At 32.4% G+C, this 25,571-nt stretch overlaps 1 protein-coding gene and 1 pseudogene across 1 annotated transcript in view; both read right to left on the bottom strand.

Annotated features, from left to right (window-relative positions):
• rho-5 (rhomboid-5) overlaps positions 1-25,571 on the bottom strand; it is a 134,580-nt gene that overhangs the window by 68,624 nt on the left and 40,385 nt on the right. The window lies entirely within an intron of this gene.
• Positions 1,797-1,909, bottom strand: LOC143189422 (uncharacterized; annotated as a pseudogene).

A 25,571-nucleotide genomic window follows, 5' to 3' on the forward strand; every position in this document is an offset into this window, starting at 1 on the left:
TGAATTTTGGAAGCATGTTTGACGGATCCATAATATAGATATAAAACATTCTAATCTATATTTTAAGAATTTGTAAGGCTTTGAAAATTGGAAGCTACAGAATGACAAAGAAAAAAATTTTGCTTAAAGTATGTCTTAGAAAACAAGATGTCAAGAAGTTTATATACCACTGTATAAGGAGTTAAAGGGAATTGTATATTTAAGTAATTTCATTTAATCGTCCAGTTTATAAGCTTTGCAGAAGTGCAGGACAATATTGCACACCATTAATCCTGAAAAGGAAACTATTTAGAGAACGATTGTACTTGCTACAGCTGTATGATTTGTTGATAAGAAAAAGTAATCTGCCAAAATAACAAAGAAGAGAAAAGCAGCCCTAAGCAGAAATAAAAGAAAATAGTTGAAAGGTAAATATACTAAAATAAAACACAAAATATTAACATCATTGAGTATTTAGGTACTTGAGTCCTTGATTTTAGTAATTATGGTGGTGTTTTTTTAGACGGTAAGTCCTTTTTCCACGAAATATATTAACCTTGTCTTCATTTGGTAATTTTCTATTGCAACTTTTATTGTATTGTAATTAATTAAAAAGTAGTGTGAGAAGTATAAAGGACTGTATCTACAAGAAAGTTGTTATACAATTTTATTTATATATAATACATTTGTAGTATTGTATATTCAAATATGTGGTACTTTAGTAAATAGTTTATGGCATAGTTAAGGGCCATTGTTGTATATCCTTTATTTTAATAATTAATATAGAGTATATTTTACGCCTCAAAGACTAACACAATGCCGATATCAGAAGTTTGGTTCATGACATGACATCCCATGCAATACTGAGAATATTTAAATATTTCTAACACTGGGAATGCGCGTATAAGTATAGATCATGGACCACGATGATTTTTAATATATCCATACTTGGGCTGCATTATGCATGCTCAGCTATAAAAGGTGCTTGTTTTATTAATGCTTATATATGTGTCTTAAAATGTCGAGACGAATTATTTATTATAACATCGCAATAAGTCAGTTCTCTTTAAATAGGCCAATAATAATTCAAGGCTCCTTGTTTTCAGTACAAGCAATTTACTTTTTAAATTATTTAATAGTTGATAGTAGATTTTTATTAGTAGATTATTTAGTAGATAAATCAATTGAAGAACGATAAATAACTTACCGATTGAGAAAATATTTATCTGACATTATTTTCCACTTTTTAAAGTAGACTTTAACATTAGACGACACACAAATTCGATCTTATACCTAGCCTAGAAATGTAAAAAAAATCATATTTTTAACGCTAATATTTTTCAAAGAGCTCGTTGAATCAGAGGCGATTACTATTAGAATGTCTTGTATGTTTTGTACACTTTTCAAGGCTTTGTAGATGGCTAGCAGTTCGGCTGTGAAGAAAGTGCTGCTTCACCAAGACAATGCACCGTGTTAAAAATCCATGAATTGGGCTTCGAATTGCTTCATCATACACCGTATTCTGCAAATCTGGCCCCCAGCGACAATTTCCTGTCAACGGATGTGAAAAGAATGCTCGCTGGGAAGAAATTTTCGTCGAATGAAGAGGTAATCGACGAAACTGAGGCCTATTTTGAAGCAAAGGACAAATCGTACTACAAAAATGGTGTCGAAAAGTTGGAGGGTCACTATAATCAGTGTATCACCCTTGAAGGGAATTATATTGAATAAAAAAAAACTAATTTTGTCAAAAAATGTGTTTTACTATGGTAGGTTGGGGACTTTTCAATTGACCTGTTATTTTGAGATGTGGTCTGAAAAATGTGGAATGTTTCACGATTTTGCCTGTCATCCTTGCGTAGAGGACACGCCAATCTTTTCTGTATTGTTCCATGTTATATGGTATTTTAACTGTTTCTTCAGCTTTAAGATTTTAAAAATAATTCTAAATAAGCCTAGGCCGATCACAGAAATATGAACAAATAATAACGTTAACGTTGACATATTCTGCAACTTTACAATTTAAAGGTTTAGCATTAACATATCCATTAGTGTCAGGCGTGGCGGAGTTGCTAACGTTGAAGTAACATGAATACCTAAAAAAAAACAGATGGCTTACCGTCATATCATTTACGAAATGAAAAATTGCAATCATTTTCGCGGGACCAGCGTAATAACTTCGTCGAGGTAGACATATAAAAACAATTTACCGGTGGCCGTTTGAAAAATAGAGACGTAATCAGAGTTTGCAGACGCTGACTATTGTCCCAATAACAGTTCACGAACACGAAACGATCCCAACGCCGCCATAACATAAAAAGGAACTTGAACCGATCTTATCGGGCAACGATCGCGTTACGTAATCTGGTGTTTTGGTTCGCAGGATCTGGGAGAGGATGGAGAGGAGGAGCGGCGCCGTGGCAGGTCAACAGATCGTCGAGCAAAACTCCAATTTCCTTAAAACAAAACCCTTTTAAGATTGGCGCGCTGTTTGCCATCGGGTTTCCATTAGCGAAAATTAGTGGAACCGCTTGCGAGCAAGCAAATGGATAAAATTCTCGGCGATCGGTCTCCCTTTTTTTCTCCTTCTCTTTTTTTTTGTTCCTCGCTTCGTTTAAAATTCCTTCCACTTACTTACACCTAAATTAGTCGCTTATTTCTTTTTCGTTTTTCTTGAATAAATGCGTAACGGTGGCAATCAAACATCGCTTATGTTGTATCTGAGTATCGCCTTTATCGTGATGCTTGTAGGCGGTCGTCCCTTTTTCTCGATGTTAATTATTTCCAAACGAAAGGAAAAAAACGATCGGTGATGTTTATATTTTGTTGGGATTCTTTTGAATAAAGGCGAGGAAAAATATCAAATTATCCGTAATTAATATGGGACTATAAATTGATTTTATAGAATTTACAATAGAACGGGTACATTTGTAACCAACTTCATGTTGAAGCCTCACTGATGCTTATAGCAACTATGCTCCATCGATTTCAATATGCCAATATTGGTTTTAACGTTTTGAAATTCATGATTCTAATAGTGATGACATCCAACAAAACTGGAAGACCAGGATTTGAAGTCATTATTTGATGACACCGTCAATGGGAATCGTTATTACTGCGCAAAAAACGACCGGAATACAAGCAAAACACAACAATGTTATTCTTCAGCATGAAAATGCTCGACCACATGTTGTAACACTAGCGAAAACCTACTTGAAAACATTCAAATTGGAAGTGCTATCCGATCCGCCGTATTCTCCAAACATTGCTCTTCTGATTACACTGGTTTCGATATATAAGTACTGACCTGTCTGAACAGCTTCACTTCTTATGATACCAAAAAGGGGTTGATTCGTGATACATCATTTTTGTCAACGTATATGAAGCTTTGTGTAGGTGTGACATTTGATTAGTTTATTTCAACTATTTAAAAGCAGCATACTACAGAATTTTTTAATTATATATATATTTAAAATTGCGAAGTATCAATATAAATAAACTGTTAAACAACTTCTCATCTGATTTGATACGTTCGAACATGTAACCGAATCATCATGATACTTTTCAATAGTTCATTGCAGGTGTATTGTTTTTAGTGCTAGAAACAAGAATCTAACACAGAGATCAAGTGGTCAGCGAAGGCTGTAATTAACTTAATGCATGTTAAAGAGTGAAGTATTTCGAATAGTTAATTGGTAAATATAAATGAAATGTGTAATTCTGTTTTATATAATTAATTTTTATAGAAATAAGCCTGACAAAAAAGATACATAGTAGTACAGATAGCTGAACAATATGGCCATAGAGTGTAATGTAATGTCTTCTTCATTGCATTTTCAATCAAATTGAATTGTTATGGTATCTTCCAAATAAATACTACATTAAGCCAGCAGGCCGAGAAATATATACAAGCAAGAACCATTTGCATATGTGGATAGGATTTCTTACAATAACAAAGAAATTGATAAATGGTGAAAAGTGTGGAAGCATTAGATTGGAAATTAACAGCTTAGTTATTGACCAGTGAATAGTGGTTCATAATTTGTCTATGATGCTGATAATACCCAGGCAGGGTGATGAGAGTGGAAACATCTGAAGGTGAGTGAATTAATGTAGGATAAATATAGGAAGTTGTATTATGGAGTGTTGAACTATTTATGTGCAATTGTTCAAAACATATATGAGCATTTAGTGAAAATGTACGATTAAAGAATGCATAGTAATTGTTTTGTATATATGGCAAATGTATTAGTATAGAAGGATGAAGTAATCATAAGTTAAGATGACGTAAGTTCTCTGTTTTATTGGATAGAGAAATGCATATTGAAGAAATAAGTATTTAAAATAATATCTACAAAATATATTAGCGCCAGGTGTTTGAAACAATAATTGAAAATTATATTTTTTAAAGAAATAATTGAATTATAAATACTAAATACATATTGTTAAAGAGTTTTTTAATGGACCAGAAACAACTCGATAAAATGGTCTAGTGGTTACATTTCTGGAGGTTGCAAGTCAACCCATAGAATACTCAGACCATCTTCTTACACGAGAAGCATTTTACGTAGTATTTCACGTGTTAAAATCGAGAACGCCTAAATTCCATGGTCAGAACAATCCACTTATCTCGGCCTTCTCTTCGATCGGAAGTTTAGTTTGAATTCCCAGATTCAAAGGTCCCTCCAGAAGGTCAAGGTATGATCAATCATCAACCGGAGCAGCAGGCTTCCTCTCTCAATAAAATCTCTCCTGTACATTCAAATATTACCTAAACCTAACTGCAATCCTCGTAATATATAATATATGAAGTATTATATTGTAAATCAATTTTCTTTGACAAATAGCAATAATTTATCGTTTAGATGCAGCTCGGAGTGTGTTCTACGTAAAGAAAACTAGCCTCATCCGCAATTAATCAAAACCGTACCATTCCAGCGTGTATCGCAAATTAATTTGTCAATATCCAGACGAAGTTTTAATACGGTGAACGCTTCTGATATCGATTCCGCCGCCCCTATCGTCCCGACAAAACGGAGGAGAAATCTCAGATTAGAGCTCGGGTTCCGACCGTTCCCGCACAACACCAACACCCCCAATCCTCCCCTCCCCCTCCACACGTCCCGCTCCCGTCCAGGAAACTCCGTCGAAATTGATTTCGAAAAGTTCGAGGCCTCGCGTCTTTAGACGTTTCCCAACTTTCCAACTTAAACAATTCCACTCCGTTTGTTGTAGTTTAGTTTTCGGTCCTCGGCCCGTGAGCAAACAACGCTAAGCTCCATAGTTTTGCGTTCGTCGATATCGAGATATTATTGCGTTTTTCATTATTCAGCGTCCCCCTTTTTATCTCTTTTTCTGTTGTTGTTTGGTTGGGAACGAGGGGATGTTCGCGATAAGGTACAACGATTTCGACTGGGAAGTATTCGAAACAATAGAGATAGTGATTACGGCGCTTTCTATATTTCTGTTGTATTTAGAATAATTTGAATACAACGAGGTTTTAATTGAACTACTTGAATATATCATATATTAGGAATACACTTGAATATTAGGTGCCTAATATGATCCTTTTTATATTTTAAAAGGCTATTTTATTGAGAAAAGTTTCCAACAACAGTTTCGCCTCTTGATCACTAATCAATGTTGCCACTTCTTCGGCATCATAAAACTTCTTCGGCATCATAAAACCATGGGCTAGCCAAGCATCAATTTGAACAGGCGAGGGAGGAATAGGGTGAGTGACTGGGGTACAGCAAATTTCGCTGCAATTTAAATTGCATATATCTTAATTTTTATCCTCTCCCAATGTGTAGCTGAAAGTAGTCAAGCAGGAAAGATCACTTTGCGCCTGTTACTCGCTAGTGCCGGTTTGCTTTTCAACAATATGTTGTTCAGTTGATATGAGTAGACATTTGCAGTAACAGTTTCATTCGGATTTGGTAGCTACTACTAGCTACTACTTATCTACTACTAGCTACTAACATATGGGCTGAACAGTCCCGGGTTCAAAATATTGCAATCGCCGCTATTTCGGTTAGTACTAAGGTTCAAAAGAAAACTGTTAAAATTTCATGATATTCTACTCAGTAGTTTGTGAGTTGTTGTGCTAAGAGTGGCACTATTTTTGTTATTTTCAAAACAATGGATCAAAAACAATTTCGTGTTTTAATTTTGCATTGCTTCTCGATGGAAAAAATATTGTTCAAGCGAAGTAATGGATTGAAAATTGTTATAAGGACTCCGCACCATCAGAAACAACAATAATGATTGACAAGGTTGGTTGGCTGACTTCAAACGTGTTGTAGAGACACCGATGATGCAGAACGTAATGGATGTCCAAATGAGGCGGTAATTATTTATTATTTAAGAGCCACAAAATCGTTTGGAATGATCGAAAAGTGAAGTTGCGTGAGTTCGCTAACATTGTAATATTCATGCAATATTCATCGACAATCTTAAGAAGGGAAACACCATCAACACTGAATATTATATATCGTTATTGGAGCATTTAAAAACCGAAATTGCAAAGAAACGACCGCATATGGCAAATACAAAAAATACTGCTTCATCAAGACAAGTTAATCAAAAGGATGGAAAAACTGCATGAATTGGACATCAAATTGCTCCCACATCCACCGTATTACCCAGATTTGGCTCCCAGCGACTACTGTCTGTTCGCAGGCCCCAAAAAAATGCTCACCGGTAAGAAATTTAGCTCGAATGAAGATGTTATCGCTGAAATTGAGGCCTATTTTGAGGCAAAAAATAAATTGTTATACAAAAAAGGCAGTGAAAGGTTAGAGCAGAGCTGGAATTATTGTGTGACTTTTGATAAAGATTATGTTGATAAATAAAGCCAATTTTGAACAAAAAAAACTTTTCAGCATATGTGTTATCTCATCGTCTTCTATAGAATTTTTTAGATATGGATAGCCAAAACTTCGGAAAGAGCGAACGACGAAAGCTGTTAAAGAATTAGCTGATTTTTTTATAAATGGGCAATGCGCAAGAACTGCTCTACACAAAAAATTATTACTATATACATGAATTTCAAAACCTGTACCGTTCAAACATGCAAATATGAAAATATAAACGTAGTACAAAGGTAGTAGAGGAAAGCGTTCATATTTATATTATATAAGTAGCTAATTAAATTGATACTTATATGGAAAATTAAATATACTGTCATGAATTGTTAGGATAATTGAAATTCGATATGAAATGGAAAATGTAGTGATGAAAAAACATATCTCGAAAAATGTATCCACCATACTCATACATATTTCAGGTATTTAAAGGAAAAACAATATGAATTACTCACTTATCTGCAAATGCGAGTTGAAATTCAAATTGGGTATTAAGATATTAATCATTGTTTCTTCAAAATCTTGTTTGTTCAACTAGGAAGTACTCAATAATGAAATAAGTCCATTAACTTCGATGTAAATATTAGTATTTTACCGTTTATTATTAATGTAGAATACTACAAGGCATTGCAGTTCCTGTTTAGCTGCTTTTTCAAATGACAACCAGTTAAAACATAAGTTTTTTAAGGTAAATATACAACTTTTTAAAACTACACAATTTGCAGCTGGCGGAAATGATAAGAAATCAGTGCTCAGTGCCGTATTAGTATACAGTTGTAATGTTGAACTCTGTTGCTACGGATCGGTTCTTAGTTGGGATGAAATCATGCCATCATAAAACTATTAAGGGTTGATGAATATGAAGCAGATGGAAAAGTAACATATCTGTTAATAAAAATCTATTAAATTTCAAATATATATAGTGATTTTCAGGAATTGTCAAGTTTATATTATTCCCATTTCAATTATATTATTATATTATTTGTTGATACAACGCGAGAGAAGGTACGTCAAGTACGGGGTTTAGTAAATGCAGTTTTACGGCGTTTTTACGAATATTCAGACATTTCAGGTACTTGGTTCCAAGTTAATTGAAGTTAATTACAACGAAAAAAAAATTCTATAGAATTCAACTAGTGTAAATTTTAATGCGAAATATTATGTTTTAAGAAGATTTGCAGTTTTAAGTAGTACTAAAACGAAGCCTATCTAAACAGCTTATTATTGTAGTAAAACTGCACTCTTTATACACAAATTTCTATGGCTTTCCAAATTATACTACATACACAAAATTAAAACAATAAAAACAAGACCGTACACTCTAAAATGCAAGCTTCTTACAACAATCCTCTAGAATAGATTAGTTCAAGACAACTTTATTCCTCTTTTGATGATCGCCTCACTAGAAGACTTCAGGCACCTTCACATCCACCTATGGTGACCTTAGAGCTTAAACAGCGATAATGTTGCCCGAATTTCATTAATGTATGTAAAGAATTAATTGCCAATCTACCGTATTTTCTTGGTATCGTACGGAAAAAGGAGCGACACTTTGAATAGAGTGTACAAACTATCGAATCCTTTTTCATTTATTCATAAGTATCTATTAGTTCTTTAGGGTAAATTGATATGGCTCGGTGAATGGAGGTAAAGCGAAATGAAACAGTGGTGTTTACATTATGACCATTATTTATTGAAGTAATATAAAAATGTGAAAATGCAAGTTATAAAAAAAGGCTGGCAGCGGAGTTACCTATTAACGAGGCTTGGGCAGTCGATGGTGGCACGTCTAAACCAAACGATGGTCGGTTACTGAATGATGAAAATACCCGTCAACAACATCCCAGATAAAGGTCTCGGGGTTGCCAGCTATTCGTTATCGGGTTCTAGTTGTCGCTGCTGGCACCCCGCCCGTGTTCAACATCTGGGATTATATTTCTGCGTATTTTGTTGACCGTTATTCCACGATGTAAAATTCGACATGCCTCAAGGTCGCTACAGTTCTAATCCTGTTTCATTAAATAACTAGATTTATTTTTTATTATGCATCACTTTGCTAAAGTTGTTATGAACTTTTTATTTAGGAGTTTTAATTACAAAAGTCTGAATTCTAATTAAAGAAGAATTCTGAGTTCTCTATATGTCTAATAATTGCCTAATAAATTTATAGAAAGTTTAACTTTATTTGATAAATGATAATTAGCAAGTATTAGTTTTGACATTTTTGAATGAATATGAACCAGATCATAATCAAATAAAACCATTAAGTAATAATTGTAATATCATCTATTTTTGGATATCTTCTAATTAATTAACATAAGGATATTTCATTAAATAAATCTCCGTAATCTTTTTTATACTGTACACCCTAAAGTGTAAGCCTCTTACTACATTAGACTAAACTAGATTAGTTTACAAAAACTTTATTCCTCCTTTGGTGGCCGCTTTACTCTTTGAACTGCGATGCCTGTGCCACTAATTCACAAATTAGGAGACTTGGCGCACCTTCACAATCCACCTATGGTGACCTTACAGCTTCAACAGCAAACTGATCTCCATTAAACTAAGCCAAGAAATACTCTGAATAACTGCCCGATGATTGTCAATGTATCTCATTTTCTTGGCAAATTTGTTATGGAAAAAGTAGCGACTATTTTGAATAGAGTGTATGAAGACTCTAATTCTATTTCATTTATTCATTAGTTTTAATTAGTTCTAATCCTGTTTCATTAAATCATTAATTTTTTAAATTTTGCATAACTCCGTTAAAACTGTTATTTACTTTTTATTTACATTAGTTAAAGAAGTCTGAATTCTAATTAAAGAAGAATTCTTAGCTCTTAGTATGTGTAATTACTGCATAATAAAATTAAAGGAAGTTTACTTAACCTCTTTCATAGAAAAACATAATTAGTATTAGTTTTAAGATTTTAGAATGAATATGAATCCGAATATGACCAAACAAAACAATCTCAACATCATCTATATTTAGATATCTTCTATATTAATTAACATAATATCACTCCATGTTTTATTAAATAAATCTTCATAATCCTTTTCAAGTTGTTCATCGGCGTAAAAAACGTGCTCTCTTTGCTCAAGATTTCTGCCTGAACTTAAATATATAATTTATACATTTCCGAAATTAAGAAGGATATTTTTCAGATCGCCATTCTCCCGACCCTCTTTCCGCCCTACTCGGGACCAAATCTACTTCGGTAATTACGTCATTAATATTATAATTTATGACGTGAAAGGTTTTTGCGCGCGATCGTTAATCTTGGACTGGGCGGATGAGAGAGAGAGAGAGGGGGAGAGAGGGTACGATTGCCAAGGAAATTAAACTGTAAATTGTCTGTATCTTATTTAAAACTCTTTTGAGGGAAGGAAACTTTACAATTATACAGATTATCGGGTTTTCGGAAAAGTTCGGCCATTTTAATTGGTAATTCCGTAATTTGTCTGGAGCCGAACGCTATCTGTAGTTGCGGGCAGGCGGGCGGACGCGGACCGATGCGGAAGAACCGGAAAAAGGAAACGAGGAATATTTATTTCGGCGTTTTTCCTCGTTTTTTTCTTTTTCATGGCCGAGCCTGAAAGCGAACGGGAGCAAAATTAAAACTCCCAACGGGAGAATCAGCTCAGGTATCCGGGTGTTTTTTCAATAAGAATCGACAATTACAGTAACAAATTTTATTTTGATTTAAAAAGGATTTAATCTTCTCGAAAATTGGTACGCAATATTATATAGTCTCCGTCGTTAACTTTTCAACTCTTATAATTTTATTTTGTAAAACCTTCCTCTTATTTTGTAATCCTCTTTGAATCTGTTTGGAAAGCACTTGAAAACGATTGTAACATTCATTGCACTAAAAAATACTGCGGATCGCCAATTTGAAAAGCCCACTTAACGGGGTTGTTAACGTTGCTCTTGTCGCTAAGTTGGCGCAATTGTTTCTATACTGACCTGGAAGTTGAATGTCAAATGTCAGTTTGTATAGAATGCTCGATGTTTCCATTTTATTTCAATGAAATGTGTCTTGTGATTTATATAACAGATAAAAATTCTGTCAAAATGTGTGAATGGCTGAAAAAGTAGCGCTTGAATTGATTTTGCAAAAAAAAATCTTCAAATGGTATGTGGTACTTTGACTTGGAAAGCAATTAAGAAGTTATAGGAGATCTACTATGCTATTAAGTGTTTAAGAAGCAGATTAACCAAAAAAGTCGAATTTTTGAAAAAAAAATCTTTTAGATAATTTTCACCTGATATGACATTGGGCGACTTGTTTTTCTTCATAAAACTCAAATAATTCCAGCTATTCCGTGTACTTTTACAGGAATTATGCACCGATCAAAAAACAAATACAAGTGCCTTTCAAATTAAATAAAATTCGAGAATTTATTTATTGTCCTTTTGCTACCTTGTATAGCAACAAGAAATGTTTCAAATTTTCAGAGATACGATGATGCATATCAAACAAATTAATAACCAATGCCTATCGCTACGTAATTAACGAACAGCTACATGTTGATCTCAAATCAAATAGATTTACAAAGTTATCCAAGATTTTGCCTTAAAACATGAAACAAATTTACAAAAACAGAGTAACATAGAAGCCATACAGCTACTGCACAATACACAGAAAATCAGAAGACTGAAGAGAACCAAGCTACAAGAAGTTGTGTAGTGTATACATGTTTAATCTTAACTTTATTATTTAGCGTTATATTATTATTTAGTACTTCAGCTTAATTATTTAATACTTTGCTTTAGCCGATTTAATTTTGATTTTGGAAAGACGTACTGATGTAAGATGTAAAGTAAGATGTATGAAAAAATATCAGAGTGTTTAAGTCTACTGTAAAGATATCTTTAATAAAATCAGAGCATTATTATTTTTATTATCATCACGTCATTATATTATAACGCGTTCTTATTAATTTTTTTTATTAATTACATGTCAGACTCGAAATGCTTAGTACAATCTTAATTTATTACTACTGTTCTCTTCTACTTATATTAATATACAAACAAGGCGTGTACGGGATTAATATATCAGTATGTATTTCCCAAATTAGAATAAAACTAATTTACTTAAGCTAAAGTTAAAAATACACTTATACACTAAATTAGTTCGTGTGGTTTAGTTCGCTTCAATCTTCTGATTTCTTGTGTATTGTCCAGTAGCTGTATTGTTTCCACGTTGCTGCGATTTGGCAACCTTGTTTCATGTTTTAGGGCGTAATCTTGGATCAATTCGTGTATCCATTTGATTATCAGATCGTTACGTACGATAAGTACTGGTAACTAATCTTAGAACTTTGTTTTTTGAACTCAGTGATACCCCATACTTGCACCCTATAGGTCCAAAGGGGCTTTATGATAACAACCTAATAACCTAATATCGAGATATATTCCGAGGTATTTAGCTGATTCTGCTTGAGGAATCCGCCAAGTGATATAATTAAGTTTTTGTCAATTCGCAACGCAAAATGAACATGGGCAGATTTGGAGCCATTAAGTTGTATTTTCAGGTCTCTAGTCCATTTGTAGATCTTGTTGACCGCTACATGTACTTGTACTACTATACTCTATAACTTTAGACAGAGGTACATCTTTTGCCATTATAACAGTGTCGTCAGCGAACGTTCCATACGTCATCAGTATAGAGCAGATATAGTAGAGCAGATATGATCCCAAGACACTACCTTGTGGAACTTCAACCGAAATAGATTTAAATATTGAGATTACCCTTCCATGCGAGATTCTAAATTTTCTTTCTAAAAGATATAATTCCAATGTCGACAGTAATACCGCGGTAGCAATTTGTTCATTTTGTAGAGTAGTTCCAAAGGCCATACTCGGTCAAAAGCTTGTGAGACGTCCAGGAATATTCAGGAATTTTCAACAACCGCTATTACTCTGTGGACTTGGTTGATTGTCGAATGGTGATTTCGAAATCCAAACTGGAAATTAGGTATTTCTATAAATGGTTTAATGCGTTTTAACAGCAGTTTCTCAAATAATTTTGCAACGTATGCAGTAATCGCAGGTAGCAGCGAAACAGACCTGTAAGATCCAAATTCTGTTCTGCCGATTTGTCAGGTTTTTTACGCATAATTATTCGAGCAACCTTCAGATATTCCGGCACATGGTTCAGTCTCAAACAGGCATTGAATACATATATGTTCTTATTAATGGCAAATATATTTTTCGGAATAGATATAAATTACACAGTATTAGCAGGTGCTTGCTGGTATTTTGAGCACAGATATCTATCTATCTATTGGTGAAAGTATCAATAATTATGATGGTTACTTATGCATTCAATTTTTTCAGAAGTTAACCATAGAACGGTCAAAATCGTATTTTCGACATTCACAGCATTTGTTGTTTGATTTCTGATGTTTGCTGCTTTTGGAAAATAACAACTCAATAATGGTAAAGGGAATGCTGCTATTTATATATAAAGAATATTGAAAAATCCCCTTAAGGACATATTCTTAATGGTTTAACCTTTCAAAACGTGTAAACAAATCAAATTTTTTTGTAATTTTCTAGATGGGTACATAAAGACTGCTTAAGGATATAAAAAATAGAGGAAATTAAAAAAAAATGAAAGTCAAAGTCAATGAAAATATTTACATACTGATAATGGATGTATTGTTCAAATACACATAATTAACAAACATGTATAAATGTTACACCGCGCAACTGTTACTGCACTGTAATCTGGAAGCCATTTGTTTTAAGACTGAATGGTATGTGGCGACCGCCACGACCCTTTAGGCCACCACCAATTCACCATCAACAGCTACAAAGGTTGGCAACGCCGGTGGATTGGTACCATGCAGTTCCAGGGTATAAAAGACCGTCAGGACGACGTCTCGCTCTCTTTTCTTATCACCGTCCCCCTGTAACAGTACCACTTCCACAGCGCTACCGTACTTCCTTCACCTTAACCTAATATCCTGTCAATTCTCCCATCGACCACATGTATCAATCGTAAGTTAGAATAAACAACTTTGATTCAACCAGTGTTTTTAGTTCCCGTGCAAATTCCTTCCAAAAATAGTAGTGAGTGTTCTGATAAATAATCGCAGCGGCAGCCACACATTTCGACCGACCGACCGACCCGACGAACATTCCTACAGGTATAACCTATGAGATGTCTGAAAATAGATGTTCAGAGGGGTTTTAATAGATAAAAACCCTCAGTGTCGTTTTATAAACCCTTTCACAAGATATAACTGGCGCAGTCGGTAGAATTCTGGAGAGATCATAAGGCAGTTCTATTTTGAATTCATTGAATTAACCGGAATAAAATTAATTATCAAGAAAACAAGGCAGGTTGACTGATGCCAATCGTTCCATAGTTACTTGAAGCATTCCCTCGTGTAGTTAAGTGGAGTTTGGACAGAAGTATCGTAGCTGAAGATGTAAGGTCATGAAAGGACTTAAAACAAGAGGCCTAAGGACCGCTAGCCCTAAACTATTATAAGTAGGAAACATCCATAATTTGAAAAACTGGTCCTAATCCGTGAATTTCTGATACAAGAATCATGGTCCAGGAGAACCATTCCATACAGGGATACAGGATTATCTATTATAATATACCTCTATTCCCGCAGATTATTAGAGATAAAAAGTGTCGTTTTGTTCCCACTTCTTTCTTTAATATAAAATAGTATTTTCAAGTAATATAATTATTTTTGTGTTTTAAATGATTTCACATTTCATAACTTACTAAAGATATCAAAAAACCTACATGCAGTAGTTACTAGATGAATTTTCAGTAAAGCAGTATAATATATAACTGTCTTACGGTATAAATTAAATTCAGAAAATGTTTGCAAGGCACTTTCTGAACGTACTCGCTTTTAAGTTATTTTTCAATATTTTTTATGCTAAAAGGATATTCTGTAAAAATTTAATCCTATTTCTTGCACGTGATAGCACAATAAAGGTTCAGGTTATCTCCGTCGTATGTAATATAATTTCCATACATATATTCCGTCGCATCTTTAGGATCCCTGAATATTACAGTGCAACCAATTTATTACTCTATAGAGATTATCAATATCACGCCGAACAGCAGTTTCAAATGAATTTATATGGGCTACAAGAGGACTTCAGAGAATAACCATAAACTTTAAAATAGGTCAACGCTGAATATTAACAATAATATTTTAACTGTTGCTTTTGGTCGCGTGTTTAAACGTTATCTTAATTAGTTCTCAAATTAGTTATAAGGAGACTAAGTTTTTTAACTAGTGAGTAATAGGGTGAAACCTTGATAGAATTTTATACTTCTAAAGATCAGATGATTGTGAGTCGCAGATAGTAGGGTAGGAGAAGAATTATATGTTTGGATTCTATAGATTTTGAAGGAAAGACAGAAATAAGCTTCTAAATATCTGGTTAAATTAGTAGTATATTCAAATTTCATATTAGCCAAAATTATACTGCTGTTTATATTGCGAAACTGATTAAAGACTATTTTTCAGAATACAATATTCTACTTATTTAAATATCACCGAAAATTGTTGAGGTAGGCTAGCATGGGCTGTGTAATCAAAAGTTAAATAGTTCAACCATATTGAATAACCAAAAAATACTATCCAGGAAGAAACAGATGGAAAAAGTTAGACCAAGACTAAAATAAAAATTAAAAATATTGTTTAGTTTTTTTTTATTACCTAATTGTGCTATAGTTTTGTCGTGTTTTTCTACTGACACAATTTTACGTAGTACCTATGAATAAACAAGTTTGTAATATTTATATGAATACCAAGTACTAACCGTCTTAATCGTAGAACTTAGAAGCTAAAACCTTATTTTATTAAAAGTTATAATGAAAAATGTGTGGTGTACTAAAGATATGACGCGAAGTGTACACATTTTAGATTAAAATAACTTGGCTGTCGGTGTATTCCAACGATGGATGGGCTTGGAACAATTAATGCAATTAAAATTAAATATAAATGCGTTATAAAAGATCAGTCACATTAGATATTTTATTGAAAGTAACTGACAGGCGACGACGAGGACTACTATTGAAGACCTATTAAAATACATATTGTTTTTAAAATATGGATGGGATTTTCGGGCCCCCAATTTCATAGTTATAAAATTAAATATGCTCCGAAATAATTCAATTATCGACCCAATTTACGTAAATTAGTAGCTGAAAAACGTCAACAAATTTTATGGAGTGTGAAAGTAAGATTTTTTTACAATGTTGAAGCTTTATTTAGAAATTGTGGTACAATTTTCGCTGGGAAGAAATGTTCATCGAATGAAGGGGTAATCGCCGAAACTGAGGCCTATTTTGGAGCAAAGGACAAATCGTACTACAAAATGGCAACGAAAAGCCGGAGGGTCGCTATAATCAGTGTATCACCGTTGAAGGGAATAATGTTGAATAAAAAAACTAATTTAGCCAAAAAAATTTGTTTTACTATGGTAGGCCGGGGACTTTTCAATTGACCTGTTACATCCATTTTGAGTTATATTTGAAATGTTATGCGTTATCTTCCTATATTGCCATTTTTTGCTTAATAAGGGAATGTTTTAAATAAAAATAAATAGTGTTTACATAGAAAAAGCACTAATTAATGCCAGATGTGTCGAGAGATTCTACCAGCGTAAATATGCAATGTTATGATTTGATACTATTTTATTCTATTGATCTGAACCTCAAAACTACATAGGTTGCGTTCCGTCAAAATAATAGCTGAATAATAGATTTATTTATTTTTAATTTTTGTTTTGTGTCTGAAAACCTGTTTTTGTGGCATGCATTATTTTTCTTGTTTTATCGACAGAAAAAAGCTGCTGAAAGTCATCCTCTGCTAGGAGAGAATTACGGTGGGCATGCTCCAACCATAACAATGAGAAATCTGGTTTCTATAATTGAAATGTGGCGATTTCAACATTCAAGACCAAGTTCTGGTAGGCCGAAAAACGTTTCGAGATGCGGAATTGCAGGAATTATTGGATGAAGGGTCAGCACAAACACAAAAACAATTGGCGGAATTGTGGTACATATTTCTTGTAAAAACAAAGACGTCATAATTCCAAATATAGCAAAGCTTCCATAGCTTTAGAATGACAGAGAATTTTTGAAAGGTACAGATACGTTGTAATAAAGCCTGATATTGTTTGACATCACTACATAGTATAAAACAAAGTCGCCTTTTCTGTCCCTATATCCCTATGTGCGCTTAAATCTTTAAAACTACGCAACGGATTTTGATGCGGTTTTTTTCAATATATAGAGTGATTCAAGAGGAAGGTTTGTATGTATAATACATGCATAATATACTAAGGCAACATTGCTAATTTTAGAGGTTTCTAACGTGATGTCGTAAATTAACCTATTTTTTTAGGCTTATTTAGCAATTAGCAAAAACGCTGCCTAACCCTACGAGTTAGATCAAATTAATGTACTACAGTATTGTACACCATAAAAAGGTCTACAAAAAAGTCCGCGATGGTATATGTTTATCTTTTAGGGATAACCCACATTAACCATTTATATTGTTTACTTTTTACGTGAGAAAATGGCTTATTTACGAAGCTATTTTAAGCAATACGGCATTAATCCTTATGGAATTAAGTACCTTAAATACAGTGTGCAATTAATATAGATCAATATGGTTCCTTACAGCATGTAAATTAAACAAATATTTTCGGAGATATTACAAATTTAAAATTTGCGTTTAAAAATGTGTAATGTAATAAAAATTGTATGAATTTAGATATTCCAAAGATAGCAGGAAATCTTCATAGTAAGTATAGGGGAAGAGGAATTGTTTTACTCCAAATTTAATGCGTGCAGGCCAAGGGCAGTAATGAATGAACCAAAAATACTGGATCGATTTTAATCATGTTTTCATTGAGTGACATAGGCATATATATTTTATGCCCGTGCAAAGTCGGAGCGGGCCGCTATGTTTTTATATACAACGTTCATATTTTTTCTGTAGTGTATTTAATTTAGTATCAGCATTGCACCCGTGCGAAGCCGGGGCGGGTCGCTAGTTTTCAATAAAACTTCCTTTGTTAATATAACTGTTTATATAATCTTTGTGCAATTGAACTTGTCGTTATCCAATGATCTTGTACAATAAGAATAACCCCTTTATCTATAATGACTTTTTTTAATTAAAGCATCTGATAATTCATAAAAATGTCATTAATTTTATTAAATGTTTGTATTCAAAATTATTTTAATTCCTTTTTATCAAACAAATTAAAGATAAAACCCTTTCCAATGACAAAAAATATATAATTTGTACTTTTCCTTTAATAAGAGGAGGCTACGTTTCCTTACGAAGCGATACAGTAATTACATTTTTATTTGTAGTTCTTTTTTTGATACTGTAAGAAGCTCCTGAAAACGTCAGCTATATTTTTAGACATCCGCTTAAATTATTTTAAGAGCTTAAGTAAATTACCCGCAATCCTTTTTTGATGTAGTTCATCTAGTTGCAAAAAAAATTCTCTTTATGTTGAATTTCCGTCCTAAATATAATTTTTTTATAATGTATGTTACCAATTTAAATAATGCATCATTATAGTGAAGGAAATATCACTGAATATGTCATTTTATTATTTATATTAATATTCGACATTGAGTTCGGGAAACGTAACTTTACCAGGTTTATATTTGAACGGATTTGTTAATTACATTTGTTCAACTTTTTTTATCAATTAGATTTTAATGCGATATTTCATATCTTATCATTATTACAGTAAAATACACTAGTGTAACTGATTACCCCATTGTTGCCTTGCGAAATTAATTTCTGAAAACTTCCATTAAGTATATTTTTATAATTCTTGAAAAAAAGGCAAAACATTAGTTAATTTTGTGTAAAAAACCTCTTTTTATGTAAAATGTCTGTCTTAACTAAATATATTTACTACAGTGAAGGAAATGTCACAGAATCTGTTATTTTATTCTTTATACACACACACACACATATATATATATATATATATATATATATATATATATATATATATATATATAATATTTATTACAATTTTTTTAGAATTGGGAAGTATCGACTGTTTAGTAATTGACTACTTTTTACTATCGACTGTTTCAGTCGCTATTTTTGGTTCGACTGATTTTACTACTTTTTACCAGTGACTGTTTCAGTCGCTATTTTCAGTCCAACTGATTTTGTTACTATTTACTATCGATTGTTTCAGTCCTACTTTTAGTTACTATTTTTGGTTCTACTAGTTTCATTTTACTGATTTTTAATGTTCTGGCTCTGTCGTCCTAGCCGCGACCTTGTCAAACATGTACCCAATTTATGGTTACATAGATTACATAGTAAAATATTTTGACTGTTTTTATGGCAATAATAGGTAATATTTCCATTACTTTCCCGATTTTTGTAAAACAATATTTGCGTTCAATAATAAATAAAGCATTTATATCATTTCATTCAGATCATTTTTAATTGTCATGGATTAGTTTTTTTCTATGATTAGATATTTGTTTAATTTTTATATAGTATTTATGTTTATTGTACATCTTTAGTTTTTTTAGTTTTGTTTAATTTCTATTGTATTATCTATTTTTATTATAGTATATTATTTGAAAATAGAAATTAACATATTAAAATACAATAAAACATTTGTGGGTATTATTCCATTCCATAAAAAATATAAAAGTAATTCTACTTCGTTTAAAATTAAATTCTAAATTGCATGTTATGTATTATTATGATTATAATAGTGCGCATTTAAATGTTTGGTGAGTGCATTCAAGTGTAACACTTTGGCATTCTTTCAGGATACTTTACACTGGCATTTTGGATAATACTCACTATTGATTCCAGGGGGATATCGAGCTGAATTAGGCAATAGCTTATTATCCAAAGATAATTTGGGTTTATGCTCTATGAGTTTTGGATATGCATATTTAACATTATATTCCTGCAGGAGTTCATAATTATTAAGATTTTCCGGAGGACAAGTCCTTCTGTACCTGGTGAACATCACGTGAGTAGATTTTGCCTGATTCGCCTTTACACAGTAGTGATGTTTGAGGTCGGTACGTCATCTGTGTACAGGAGATATAAAAAGGGGCCAAGGATACTGCCCTGAGGACCACCTGATTTTGTTGGATGTAGTTCAGTGTATTCGTCACAATAAAATGTGAGATATGACTTTAGAAGTTAGTAGTACGTATGGGACAGGAGTTTTATAATTTATCTTGAAGTCCAGTGTTCTACAACTTATCAACAGTTTAATGATCAATATGTCTTTATTATACTTTAAAAAATATTACACACATTTTTGTGTGCTTACATGTATTCCAATATATTAATAAATATTTTTTCCTACAACTTTTTTCCCTATGTTATTGTCACACAGCGAAACCGTGTCGAAAAAACGATTTTGGTTGGTACCCAATCATCGATCCATTTTGGCACTTCTTTAGCATTTCGAAATAATTCGTCGACCAATTTGTCCAATTAGGTAGATACAAGTAGTAACGGCATTCAGCTTCAGAAACTCGTAATATACCACACCTTGATGGTCCCATTATATGCATAGCACAGAAATAATTTAAGGATATGAATATTCCTCTTCGGTATTATTATTAATATTACGACTTTGATTTTTTTGACTTTTTATTTTTGAACATCACTTTAACAGCGTGAAATCAAACAAAGCAAAATCAATAGAAAAGCGTGCCCGTTCATTTATTCGCTATTCCCGAACTTAATTAAAAGAAAAGTTGGTAATTGACCTGGTTGGCTTTATGTTCCAAGTGCGACGCAGTCTACTGTAGAATAGAGTAAATAGAGAGTACAGAGCTAGCTTTTCGTGAGAAAAATGATAAAAAGTACGTCGGTCAACTCCTAAATCGAATAGAATCCCTCTATAAAGGACTGCAATCGGAGTTCTGTAATTTAAAACGTAATTGGAAAGTTTAATGTTATTTAAATAAATATAGAACCTAAGGAACTTGTAATGTAATAAATATATATTTAGCCTTTTTAGCAGAACAAAATAACAAAAATACAGGAGTTCTCTAGCTTAGAATGGTATATATCCGGGTTTTAACCTGCATTTTAGAGTTTAAGTATTTTTCAATGAGTACTGTGTTTATAGAAACGTTAGATTTTCAAAACTGCTATGAGTAAGAGCGGAAAAATAGCTGGTGATGGGTAACAATTTCGAATTCAAATACATTTAAAGCTAATGTTCAATGGCGTGAAAAAATAATACATTTTCTTCAATTGTATAATATTTTATTCAGGTAAAAAGTTTCTTTTCATTACAAATTTTTTTAACGCTACTAAGAGAAGCAAAATTGTATAAAAATGTTGTGTTTTATGATGTGAAGGTTAAAATCAAAATCAAAATCAGAAACGATAAACAACGGTAAACCAAGGGAAATTCTTATGACCTCTTACATGAGTTCAGGAAGGTTTGTTCTTTGCATGTAAAACTGGATGATTATAGATCCAAGTATGGAATGGTATTATGGTATTATACGACATTTAAAAAGGATAAATTTACTATTAAGAGTTATTGTTTTGTAAAAATAATGATGTATTGACTAGCGTTGAGGATTTTTCTTTGAGTCAGATGAATGATATATCCAAATATGGTTTCTGGACTTTTTGTAAGATCTTATCAAGTTTTTACGTAAATATGGTTCAGGGACGTGATGTATACATATTTCAATATGATTTCTATATAAAATGGTATTTTTCACTCGTGTTTTTTCATATTTTTGCAATAAAATTTCCTAATATAGTATGACTTGTTGTTTTCAAATGTTTCTCAATTTGTATTATCTTGGTAAACACAATTACAACACGTGCAATTATTAAAATTAAAATGTTTGAATTTTGAATGGTGGTATTAAATTTAAAACACTTCCAAATATTTCTATTCTTTCTAAAATATCTTTAAAAAGGTTTAATGAGAGTTAATAATAACTTTTTATATTACTATATATAGTCTTTAACCTTTCCGTGACCGAGCAGCGTATTTTAGGTACCCCAGATACAGATTATTTTTAATAAGTTTCCAAATCTTTGATTTTTTTTGATTCCAGATAATTTTAGAAAATATATTACTAAGCCCATTTTTAAACTAATTATTGCATTTAGTTGGAATGTGCGACGGAAAACTGAATTTAATTACGTGGGGTATCTTCGTTTCCCCGCACGGCTTGCAGCGTATCGAAGTCGAAGAATGTGAAATTCAGAGAATCAGAGAAGGAGAAATTAGACAGTATTTTGCTGAGATGGAAGAACATTCTATAGTGATACTATGACATAATTAAATTTGCTAACAAAAGTAGATCTGGATCAAATAAAAAAAAACTATCAACGACACCATAATGATCTAATATCAAGGAAAATACAATGCATTATTATATAAGAGAATAGGTAAATAAACTATTGTTTTGTATGATGTATTAACTAATATTTTTTTCAACTGTTTATTTATATGGTTCTTAGAGTTCATGTTAATTGTTCAAATACATAAATTAATTTCAATATGGTGCTTTTATAAAAATAGAAAGGCATATAAAAATTATTTTTATTATTTCATTTTATTCAATAATTGTTTAAATAAAATGTGTTATTTCAAAAAATATTCAATGTTTATTTCCTTCCTTATATATAGTTTCAACATTAAATCAATTATTTATCAAATTTGAGTATATTCATTTATAAAAAATAATTTGTATATAAAAAAGGAGTAAGTAAATAAAACTGTATATACACATGCGCCAAACTGTAAATATTCTGTTTCAAAAATAAATAAACGGAGCCCAGTAAGCGCATGCGCCAAATCGCGAGATATTTGTTGAGTAATGTATCATATCTTTACTATCTCGTGTTAATAATTGCCGCGTAATCCAAATTTAAAATCATGCTTCCTAGTGGACATCACTACATAGTATAAAACAAAGTCGCCTTTTCTGTCCCTATATCCCTATGTGCGCTTAAATCTTTAAAAGTACGCAACGAATTTTGATGCGGTTTTTTTCAATAGATAGAGTGATTCAAGAGGAAGGTTTATATGTATAATACATGCATAATATACTAAAGCAACATTGCTAATTTTAGAGGTTTCTAACGTGATGTCGTAAATTAACCTATTTTTTTAGGCTTATTTAGCAATTAGCAAAAACGCTGCCTAACCCTACGAGTTAGATCAAATTAATGTACTACAGTATTGTACACCATAAAAAGGTCTACAAAAAGTCCGCGATGGTATATGTTTATCTTTTAGGGATAACCCACATTAACCATTTTTATTGTTTACTTTTTACGTGAGAAAATGGCTTATTTGCGAAGCTATTTTAAGCAATACGGCATTAATTCTTATCGAATTAAGTACCTTAAATACAGTGTGCAATTAATATAGATCAATATGGTTCCTTACAGCATGTAAATTAAACAAATATTTTCGGAGATATTACAAATTTAAAATTTGCGTTTAAAAATGTGTAATGTAATAAAAATTGTATGAATTTAGATATTCCAAAGATAGCAGGAAATCTTCATAGTAAGTATAGGGGAAGAGGAACTGTTTTACTCCAAATTTAATGCGTGCAGGCCAAGGGCAGTAATGAATGAACCAAAAATACTGGATCGATTTTAATCATGTTTTCATTGAGTGACATAGGCATATATATTTTATGCCCGTGCAAAGTCGGAGCGGGCCGCTATGTTTTTATATACGACGTTCATATTTTTTCTGTAGTGTATTTAATTTAGTATCAGCATTGCACCCGTGCGAAGCCGGGGCGGGTCGCTAGTTTTCTATAATTAATATTTATTTTTTGTCGGGCCTGATGTTTCCATTAACAGTTGATTCAGGTGTGAAGAATTATTAAATATTGATATTTGTTTATTGCGCTATCAAATTCACCAGTTCACTGAACATACTTTTTCAATATATTTTTTCAAACATCAGCTAGCACCAGATAGCATGTTTAACATATATGAAAAAAAAAATTACCGACAACTAACTAACCCTAACTATATCACGCACACTGACTTTCAAATAAGATACCGGACAAAAAAGAAATCCCACTTCATATTCATATAACACGCGGGTGTTTTTTCCACAATCACCACTTAATTTATGTGAACAGAATCGTGGAATGTGACACAGTAAATTCAGCAAAAACGTAAAGGAAACTGCAAAAATAAACCAACCAGAAACTGACCACGCCGACCAGATCCTCGCTCTCGCTCCCTCGTTCGCGCGCGCTCTCGTACACACACTCTGGCGCATTTAAATTGTAAATCAGGAACAGCCACCGTGCGCTAAGAATCGGGAGGAAATTAAAGCAATATTTCATTTAAATTGAATTTTCTTCTATAAATATGATGGAATGTCATCGGGGATTACGTGTATATTTCGATGATTGAATGTTGAAAAGGTATTAAATTTAAAAAAATGGAAGCGCCAAATTTAATAAGTGAAAAAGTATAATTTATGGTGGGGTAATACATCAACTGTAAAAACGGTAGTTTTTGTAAATTCTAGCTGTTCAATAATGGTGTTTGCGTCGATTGATTGATTTTCGTTTTTTTTTTCAAGTAGGCTTTAGTAGCTGTAGCTGAAATTACACAGGGTGGTGTTTGTCATCAAACATTTAATTTAGTGATAAATCAAAAAAAATTTAATTGTCCTCTATAGGATATATTTTTTAATGGAGTTAACTTTTGTGTTAATATTCGCTTGTCATAATGCAGTAAACATTGGCAATTTTGAACTTGAAAGATTGAAGCCTCAACATCTTGACGACACGGTGTACTTAGTACTTAGAATGAATGTTATGTTTACAAAAAATTAATTTGAAAGAAAAAGTGACGATTGAAAACTAATTTTAAATGTGTCTTACAACCCTTTAAGTTGTAGCGTGACGTAGTTTATTGCAACCGTAACCGTGTACTGCCACACCGCCAGAGGGCCGCCGATAAAAATATTAGAGATTTCTTTCTCTCGATCTGAACTATAAATGTCATAAAATATAACGTAGCATTTCTCAAGTGAAGGTTCTAACCACAAAATGTACAGACTCGCTTTTAATGTTATAATTTTTTATGTCAATGTTTTGTGGTTCTAAGAGAATGCATAGTTTTCCCAAGAGTCTTGTCTTAAACCAGAAATGGCTTGATAAGTTAAACAATGTCTTATGTCTCTATATAGCACCAAACCAACCAAAAAGTATAAGTGAGTGTAATATACTTTTATTATTTTGTTAATTTTTATAATTTTTATTTTATAGATTCTAGAGCTCAGATACTATCTGCAGTTAATATTACTCGACGACTTATGTTAACTCCAAAAAGGCCAGCATTTATACAAAGTTGTTTCTGCTTCTAAAGAAGTTAATAGAATAAATAGTACATACATAGTACTACAGAAGAGAAAATTCGTAACGATTAGGCCATTTCAGCAGGACAGTTTGGAAATAGAAGCTAGGGGATTAGTGAGGTTTCTTTGACGCCTGACCATTTCGTCTCAGCATTCAAAAGCCTCATTATTAACAATTTTTTGTCTCAAATATCATTAGGAGCCAACTGTGAAGAGGTTGTTCAGTAGGAGGTTTGGATAACTTACGACATTTTTTTACAAGCGATGTGGTAACTGGCATCCAAGTTATCTTTAAGTTCGCCAGTATGACAAATGTTGCCTTACGACACCAG

Source organism: Rhynchophorus ferrugineus, unplaced genomic scaffold (assembly GCF_030347505.1).
Source record: "Rhynchophorus ferrugineus isolate W39M unplaced genomic scaffold, kcgeb_rfMv2 rfM1, whole genome shotgun sequence".
Lineage (NCBI taxonomy): Eukaryota > Metazoa > Arthropoda > Insecta > Coleoptera > Curculionidae > Rhynchophorus > Rhynchophorus ferrugineus.